General features: G+C 36.6%; 1 pseudogene; it reads right to left on the minus strand.

Annotated features, from left to right (window-relative positions):
• Positions 1–500: 500 nt before the first annotated feature.
• LOC127675459 (heat shock protein HSP 90-beta-like) lies at positions 501–2,039 on the minus strand (annotated as a pseudogene).
• Between the last annotated feature and the right edge of the window lie 7,363 nt (positions 2,040–9,402).

Consider the following 9,402-nt stretch of genomic DNA (forward strand, 5'->3'; position numbering starts at 1 on the left):
CCACAAACGTACAGACACTTGATCTTTCACAAAAAAGCCAAGAATACACCAAAATGGTGCTGGTCTAATTGGCAGTTGGTATTAGAAAAAATGAAACTAGATACATATTTGTCACCTTGCACAAAGCTGAAGTCCAAGTGGATTAAGGACCTCAACATAAAACAAGATAGACTGAATCTATTAGAAGAGAAAGTGAGAAAGAGCCTTGAACTAGTTGGGACAAGGGACATTTCATTTTTTTTTAAAACTGTGCCTTTTTTATTTTGCATACTTTTAATTTCAAAACAAAATAAACAGACAAAAAAAAAAAAACCCACCACAATACACAACATGGGTATTCCTCGCTATTCTGTGGGAGGTTATCTTCCTGCCTTAAGGCACAAGAACAGGATATAAGAGATTCTTATAGACATGAGCAGAAAGCCAAGTGTGTCTGGACAGTCAAGGCTGCTGGGGGAGCCACAAGGATACTATACAGAGGCCAGGGCTTCCTAGAGTCTTTAATCTACTTCAGTGTGAGAGGCATCCTGATCACCTTCCAGTGGGAGGATCTCATCAGGAACAGCAGCACTAGGCTCTTCCACAGTGACTTCATCTTCATTTATGCCCATGCCTAGTTTAATCATGCAGTAGATGTAGTTGGAGTGGGTTTGGGGATCCTCAAGTGAGAAACCAGAGGAACACAGAGTAGTTTCAAACAGTAGCACAACCAGGTCCTTGACAACTTTGGCCTTTTTTTCTGCCTCATCTTTCTACCACAGGGTCTCCACAATGGAGTGGTCAGGGTTGCTCTCTATGTGTTTTTCGGCCATCATGTAACTGATTGTAGAGTTGTCTCATAGTGCCTGGGCCTTTATGATGTGTTCCATGTTGGCTGTCCAGACATAAGTGCTAGTCACAATGCAGCAGGGTGAAGACACACTGTTGGAGATTGCCACTCTTTCAATCTTCTTGTCCAAGATCTCCTTCATGAGCTTCATTAGTCGTATCATCTCCAGACAGAGAGGTGTGATAGCAAAGGAGCTCAGAGGGGTGGTGACAGTGGAATCTTCATGAATTCCAAGCTTTAAATTCCTGTAGCATACCCCATAGAACTTCTTATAATTCTCTTCATCTTTAGCCAACTCAGAGAACAGATCAGGGCCCTTCTTCATCATATTTTGGTGGATGACATTCAGGAACTTATTCTGTTGAAACATTTCTTGGGAGATGTTCAGAGTCAGGTCTTCAGAGTCAACCACACCATGGATAAAGTTGAGGTACTCGGGTATCAGCTCATCACAGCTGATGAACACATGACAGATATACAATTTGATGTTGTTCTTCTTGGACTCAAAAAGGTCAAAGGGAGCTCGCCTCGGAATGAAGAGCAATGCCCTGAATTCCAACTGACCTTCCATAGAGAAGTGCTTGACTGGCAAGTGGTCTTCCCAATTTTTGGTGAGGCTCTTATAGAATTCACTGTATTCTTCTTGAGTGATGTCATCTGGATTTCTGGTCCAGATAGGCTCCCTCTTATTCAGCATTTCCTGGTCAATGTACTTTTCCTTGATCTTCTTTGTTTTCTTTATTTCTTTGCTTCTGTCATCTTCCTCATCAGAGCCCACATCTTCAATCTCAGGCTTCTCATAATCCTTATCTTTCTCCTCCATCTCACCTTTGTCATCATCACTGATCTCCTTCTTTCAATCCTTCTCCAAGTAGAGTGTAATGGGATAGCCCATGAACTGTGAGTGTCTCTTGACTTTTTTGACCCTCCTCCACTCTAAATATTCTGTTTGGTCTTCTTTGAGGTGAAGAATCACTTTGGTATTTTCTTGGTGCATTGGTTGGAAAGTGCGACTATCCTTCACACACGAGAACTGACTTGGAGGTAAAGGGGATACCCTCTGGAATATGTGTGTGCCTGCCGGTGTCTTTGCTGTCCTGAGTGTCTGTCCTGTACTGTTTTGGGAATCTGAATCTGAGGAGATGTGCACTTTTGTTGGGCAGCTGTTCTTTCGGATCGTGAGAACCAGAGGACCTTGATGAGTAGACATGTTCAGTAGACTACAGACTGCAAATCTGGGAGACATTCCAGGAAGTTTTGGGGAACTCCAGGGATGCCTGAAAGATTCCCAGCTGAGTGTTGGAGAGGACACAGTAGTTCTACTGAATTGGAGAACTTATACGCCCAGCAGTCTGCTTTTCTGATCTGGTTCTGCCCTTCTTGGTGGAGGCAAGTACTTGTCAGTTTTCTGTGTCTTTGTCTACAGTTTGACCACTAGAGAAGTACCATGGTTTGTGTTCTGTCTGTCTCACCATTTGTCAAAGTCTTAGTCTATAAGCCATTCTGAAAATTTCAGTTTTGCTTGCAAGCTTCTGGGGCTAGAAGAGCCTCTCTAGTGCAGTACGTTCGACAGAGTAGAACTAGAGTCTGCACTAGGGTCAAGACAGTGGGGGCGGTGGGGGGTGTCTGGAGGAAGCTTTAGACCCTGGACAGAGCTGAATAAGGCTCTTCTCCATCTGTAAACAGCAAGGCAGTAAAGGTAGGAGCCATGTTTCGCTGAAATCTGGTTTATCTGGTTCCTGCAGTGTGTGTAGGGGCACCTGGTGTCTGAAACTGCGCCCCTCTAGGAACAAATTGTGTGATTTTCCTTGGTCTGTGTTCTTGAATTTAGAAGCCTGATGGTGGCAGGGTCAGGTTGTGTATGTGGTATTGTTTTGTATTGTGTTCAATGTTCTTGAACTTAGACGAATGATATTGTTTAGATTTTAGACCAATTGAAAAGCAACTCTCTTTCTCTGGGGTGCCAAAATCAGGTCAAGTAACTCAAGCATGCCAATGTAGAACAAAAGGAGGACATAAATAACTCCCTTAAAGAAATACAAGAGAACACAAGTAAACATCAAGAAGCCCTTGAAGAACTAAGGGAAAATACAACAAAACAGGTGAATGAATTAAACAAAGCCAAACAGGATCTAAAGAAGAAGGTAGAAACAAAAACAAAATCACAAAGGGGGATAATGCAGGACATAGAAAACTTAGTAAAGAAGTAAGGAGTCATGGATCCAAGCATCAACAACAGAATACAAGAGATGAAAGAGAGAATCTCAGATGCAGAAGATACCATAGAAAGCATTGATACAATAGTCAAAGTAAATGAAAAATGCAAAAAGTTCCTGACCCAAAATATCCAGGAAATCCAGGACAAAATGAGAAGAACAAGCCTAAGGATTGTAGGCATAGAAGAGAGTGAAGATTTCAAACTGGAATGGCCACTAAATGTCTTCAACAAAATTATTGAAGACAACTTCCCTAACCTGAAGAAAGAAATGCCCATGAACATACAAGAGGCCTACAGAATTCCAAATAGATTTGACCAGAAAAGGAAATCATCTCGTCATATAATAATTAAAACACCAATTATACTAGACAAAGAAAGAATATTAAAGGCAGTAAGGAGAAAAGATCAAATAACATATAAAGGTAGACCTATCAGAATTACACCGGATTTATCACCAGAGACTATGAAAGCCAGAAGAGCCTGGGCAGACGTCATGCACACCCTAAAGGAACACAAATGCACACCCAAATTGCTATATCCAGCAAATCTCTCAATTACCATAAATGGAAAAACCAAGGATTTTCATGAAGAAAACAAATTTATGTAGTATCTTTCCACAAATGGAGCCCTTGAACAGATAATGAATGGAAAACACCAACAAAGGGAGTGAAACTACACACAAGAAAAAGCAAGAAAGTAATCTCCTTTCAACAAACCCAAAAGAAGATAACGACACATTACATCAAAAACAGCAGGAAGCAACAATCACCATTCCTTAATATCTCTTAACATCAATGGACTCAATTCCCCAATAAAAAGACCAATAGAATGGATTCATAAACAAGACCCAACATTTTGCTGCATACAGGAAATGTATCTCTGTGTCAAAGATAAACATTACCTAAGAATAAAAGGCTGGTAAACAGTTCTCCAAGTAAATGGTCCCTGGAAACAAGCGGGAGTAGTCATTCTAATATCAGATAAAATACACTTTCAACCAAAAGTCATCAAAAAAGATACAGAAGGCCACTTTATACTCATCAAAGGAAAAATCTACCAGGAAGAACTCTCAATTTTGAACATCTATGCTCCAAGTACAAGGGCACCTGAATTTGTAAGGAAACCTTACTAAAGCTTAAAGCATACATCGCACCCTACACAATAATTGTGCATGACTTAAATACCTCACTCTCTTCAATGGACAGATCAGGGAAACACAAACTAAATGGAGTCACAGTGAAACTAACAGAAGTTTTGGACCATATGAACTTAATAGATATCTATAGAACATTTCATTCTAAATCAAAAGGATATACCTTCTTCTCAGCACCTCATGGTACCTTCTCCAAAACTGATAATATAATTGGTCACAAAACAGACCTCAACAGATATAAGATGATCAAACTAATTCCACACCCCCTATCAGATCACTGTGGAATAATGGTCGTCTTCAATAGCAACAAAAACAACAAGAAGCCCACATACACATGGAAGCTGAACAGTTCTCTACTCAATGATACATTGGTCAAGGAAGAAATAAGGAAAGAAATCAAAGACTTTTTAGAATTTAATGAAAATGAAGGCACAACATACCCAAATTTATAGGACACAATGAAAGCGTACTAAAATGAAAAACCATAGCTCTGAGTGCCTACAAAAAGAAGCTGGAGAGATCATAAACTAGCAGTTTAACAGAACACCTGACAGCTTTGGAACAAAAAGAAGCTAATACACTCAAGAGATGTAGAAGGCAGGAAATCATAAAACTCAGGGTTGAAATCAACCAAGTTGAAACAAAAAGAACTATACAAAGAATCAACAAAAGTAGGAGCTGGTTCTTTGATAATATCAACAAGATAGATAAACCTTTAGCCAGACTAACTAGAGGGCACAGAGACAGTACCCAGATTAACAAAATCAGAAATGAAAAGGGTGATATAACAACAGAAACTGAGGAAATCCAAAAAAAAATCATATCCTACTACTAAAGCCTATATTCAACAAAACTGGAAAATCTGGAGGAAATGGACAATTTCCTAGACAGCTACCAACTACCAAAATGTAATCAGGATCAGATAGACCATCTAAACGGACCTATAACCCCTAAAGAATTTGAAATGGTCATTGACAGTATCCCAAACAACAAAAAAAGCACAGGACCAGATGGCTTTAGTGCAGAATTATATCAGACATTCAAAGGAGAACTAATGCCAATACTCTTCAAACTATTCCACAAAATAGAAACAGAAGGATCATTACCCAACTCGTTCTATGAAGCCATAATTTTGCTGATACAAAAACCACACAAACATCCAATAAAAAAGAGAACCTTAGACCAACTTCCCTTATGAATATCGATGCAAAAATACTCAATAAAATTCTTGCCAACCGAATCCAAGAACACATCAAAACAATCATTCACCACGATCAAGGAGGCTTCATCACAGGGATGCAGGGATTCTTCAATATACGGAAATCCATCAATGTAATCCTCTACATAAACAAACTCAAAGAACAAAAACACATGGTCATTTCATTAGATGCTGAAAAAGCATTTGACAAAATTCAGCATCCTTTCATGTTAAAGGTCCTGGAAAGTACAGGAATTCAAGGACCATACCTAAACATAATAAAAGCAATATACAGCAAACCAGTAACCAATATCAAACTAAATGGCGAGAAACTTGAAGCAATCCCATTCAAATCAGGGACTAGACAAGGCTGCCCTCTTTCTACATATTTATTCAATATAGTACTTGAAGTTCTAGCTACAGCAATTAGACAACACAAGGTGATCAAAGGGATACAAATTGGAAAGGAAGAAGTCAAACTATCACTATTTGCAGATGATATAATAGTATACTTAAGTGACCAAAAAACTCCACCAGAGAACTCCTACAATTGACAACTTCAGCAAGGTGGCTAGTTATAAAATTAACTCAAGCAAATCAGTAGTCTTCCTATACTCAAAGGATAAACAGGCTGAGAAAGAAATTAGGGAAATGACACCCTTCACAATAGCCACAAACAATATAAAGTATCTTGGTGTCACTATAACCAAATAAGTGAAAGATCTGTAGGACAGGAACTTCAAGTCTTTGAAGAAAGAAATCGAAGAAGACCTCAGAAGATGGAAAAATCTTGACAAAAACAATCTACAGATTGGATATTTTTAAAACAAATGTACACAAGCTCTATTTATGTAATTTTGAGAGGGTCTGACAGTACTTGAAATCAATGTATAAACTTGAAAGAGAGATAACATAAAATAAAAGTTTAAAAGAGGAAAGGAGAGGGAAGGAGAGAGAGACAGAGAGACACATATCAATCTTTATTCTTGGTTTGCTTTCATGCATGGGTTATAGAATATCAGGAAGGAGGAGAAATGAAAGCCAAAATATTCCCTTTTTATTTTCAACATTTATGTATCCTAGGACTATTCAGTACTTTTCTTCCCAGTGATTTGACTTGTTTGGTTTGAATGATGAAATCTAACTCTCAAGCACTAAAAGAAAAAGAAATCAGCCACCCATTTCTGTGCTACTACCATGATCATTTTTCCCTATAACTTCTTATTGTTTTTTATGTGTAATATAACACATAAACATATAAAAATATAAGTCTGATACAGCTCTTTTGCTTTAATAGGTTTTCTGTTAAATATTGGCTGTAATACACATTCAAATTTTTAACTCGACTTCAAGTACTGTTTTGAAATGTAAAAGTTTTATAACATTTCCTTATTTACTTAATGTTGTCATTTTAAACTTTATATAAAGTATATATTCATTTGCCATATCTCTTAATATTATTAATAAAAACACATTTTTGATAATCAACAATGATTAATATGGTTTATTATCCTATTTGTTCTTCATTATGGTTGTACTGTTTTTATTAAAACAATTAACAGTTATTCTCCTATTACTTAAATCTGTGTAATATAATCTATGCTTATATTCTGTAATTTCATTCTTGCCTAATTTGCCCCAAACCTTGCTGTACTGTTAGTGACTTGTTTTTGTTTTGTATCATTCTTTATAGTTCAGTTTCACATTGTCCACTGATATGAAACCCAGGTAAGTGTTTTAATTTACCCAAGTGAAAAAGAAATATACAGTATCACTTATAACCATGAACCAATGAAATTAATTGTGTGCAGGGAATTTAATACAATTTTGGGAATTGTCACATCCATATATACTCATAAGATTATACTTATATACTCATAAGTTTAGTCAGAATGATGCTTCATGAGTTGATACAAAAGAAACTTGATATATCCAGAGAAGAATCACTTATAACTTGCCTATAAACTTGATTTGGTATTTCTAGTAGTTGCATTTACTATTTCTTTTGTGGTGATGAATACTTTCTTCTCTTGTAGATGCTTATTATAATATGGTGTTTCTAAATTATTTTTTTATCAGTCACCTTGTATGTGAGTGTTTCTGTCTGTCTGTCTGTCTGCCTGCCTGCCTGCCTGCCTGACTTTTTGTACACATGCTTGCAAGTGTCCTTGGATTGATGGGAAGTTGTAAACCACCTGGCATGTGTGCAGAGACTAGAACCACAGTCTTCTTCAAGAGCAATAAGCACTCAGCTTTCTTTCCAAACTTTTATTTATTTTGATTGTTTTGAGAAGGATCTCACAATGTAGTCTAGGTTGCCTTCAACTTACTATCCTTCCACCTTAGCATCCTCAGGCAAAGGTTATAGTTGTTTTGTCAACTGTCTATTCTCACTTGTGATTGGTGCTGATTTGCCATGTTCAGTGAACTCCCATTTCAAGGAAGAATTCCCCTGCAATTATTTCTTTGTATTTATTTCTTATTACTAAACCTTTAATGCAGTTATCATTGTTTTGTACATGGTATGAGGCAAAAGCCAACTTCATGTTTCTTTCTATGATGCAAACACTTCCAAGCATGTCACTGTTTTATATTTCTTGTTTTTACAGCATTACGTATTTTCTATTCCTTGTTTGTTTATTTGATTGTTTTGGGGGATTTGGTTTTTTGAGACAGGGTTTCTCTGTATAGACCTGGCTGTCCTAGAACTCACTCTGTAGACCACGCTTGCCTCAAACTCAGAAATCCGCCTGCCCCTGCCTCCCAGAGTGCTGGGATTACAGGCGTGCACCACCACTGCCCAGCCATATTTTCTATTTCTGTCTCTGGTCTTCATGCTACTTTGTAGCCCAAACCATTTCTGTTATGTGTTAGATGTTCAACAATATCGTTTTGGTTGAAGGAAAGGAATTAGATTGAATATGTTAGCCCTTATCCTACTTGACTTTTAACTTTTGTAGACTAGATTAGATTAATGTCTTATGGATTAGTTGAGTTCAAGAACAGAAGTATAGCTAAGAAGTACTAATATAATCTCAGTGCACAGTTCTCTAAAATGCTCCCTCATAATGTATTTATATAATATAGTTCCTTAGTTGTTTCCAATGCTGCTTATTAATTTCATTTGTTACATAGAATGAGTCAATAGGTTGATTAGACATTACCTTTAATATTGAATGTGTTGATGTCAGATCATAGGGTACCAGATTTTCCTGTGGCTCATATAGCCAGTTTTTTATTTCTCCCTACAGTCTCTAGATTTATTTTATTCAGGCAGTTAAATGGTAGTAGTAATAAGAATAAAAGCCACTGCAACATATTGTTCTATGAAATGTAATTTAAAAGCAATGTTTGCAAGGTTTCTACATTTTCGCTTTGAAGGTGTTTTAAACCTTATTACTTTTGTGCTAACAGCTTTGCAGCATGTTAAAACATTTTGGACAGTACTATGAGTAAATGTTTGCATTTAGAAATTCGCTATGGATCTTGAAAATATTGTAAGCATTGAATACTATAATCATGGCAATCTTTATTATTATTATTTAAATTTATAGATGTTAATTGTTTCACAATGTTTTATATTATGGGAAGATTATGTTTATAACCGGATTTTAATTACTTTTGAACCTGTGATTTTTATTATAGATTTTTTGGTGGGGGTCTATATTATGAAGTTTCTGGGGAACTTTCTAAGCAGACAAATTATACATTTGGATGGAGAGTACTCTGTTGTCATTAATATTATTGAGTAAAATTGAGGTAATTTACATTATTAAATGAGTTGAGATGATTTCAGCTATTGGGTGTTGGCAAATGCTTAAATGGGCATATTTTAATGATACATTGTTACAGTGGGTGTTATTACTAGCATTATGTACAGTGGAACTGCCTAATTGAATCTATCTGGTGTTAAAAAGAATTATCAGAAATATAATCAGGATTTCTTACTTTTAGCTAGTTTTTTTTAATGTTCCAAAGCATAATAAATGTTATATAATTCTTAA

The sequence above is a fragment of the Apodemus sylvaticus genome, chromosome X, assembly GCF_947179515.1.
Source record: "Apodemus sylvaticus chromosome X, mApoSyl1.1, whole genome shotgun sequence".
NCBI classification, from domain to species: Eukaryota; Metazoa; Chordata; class Mammalia; order Rodentia; family Muridae; genus Apodemus; species Apodemus sylvaticus.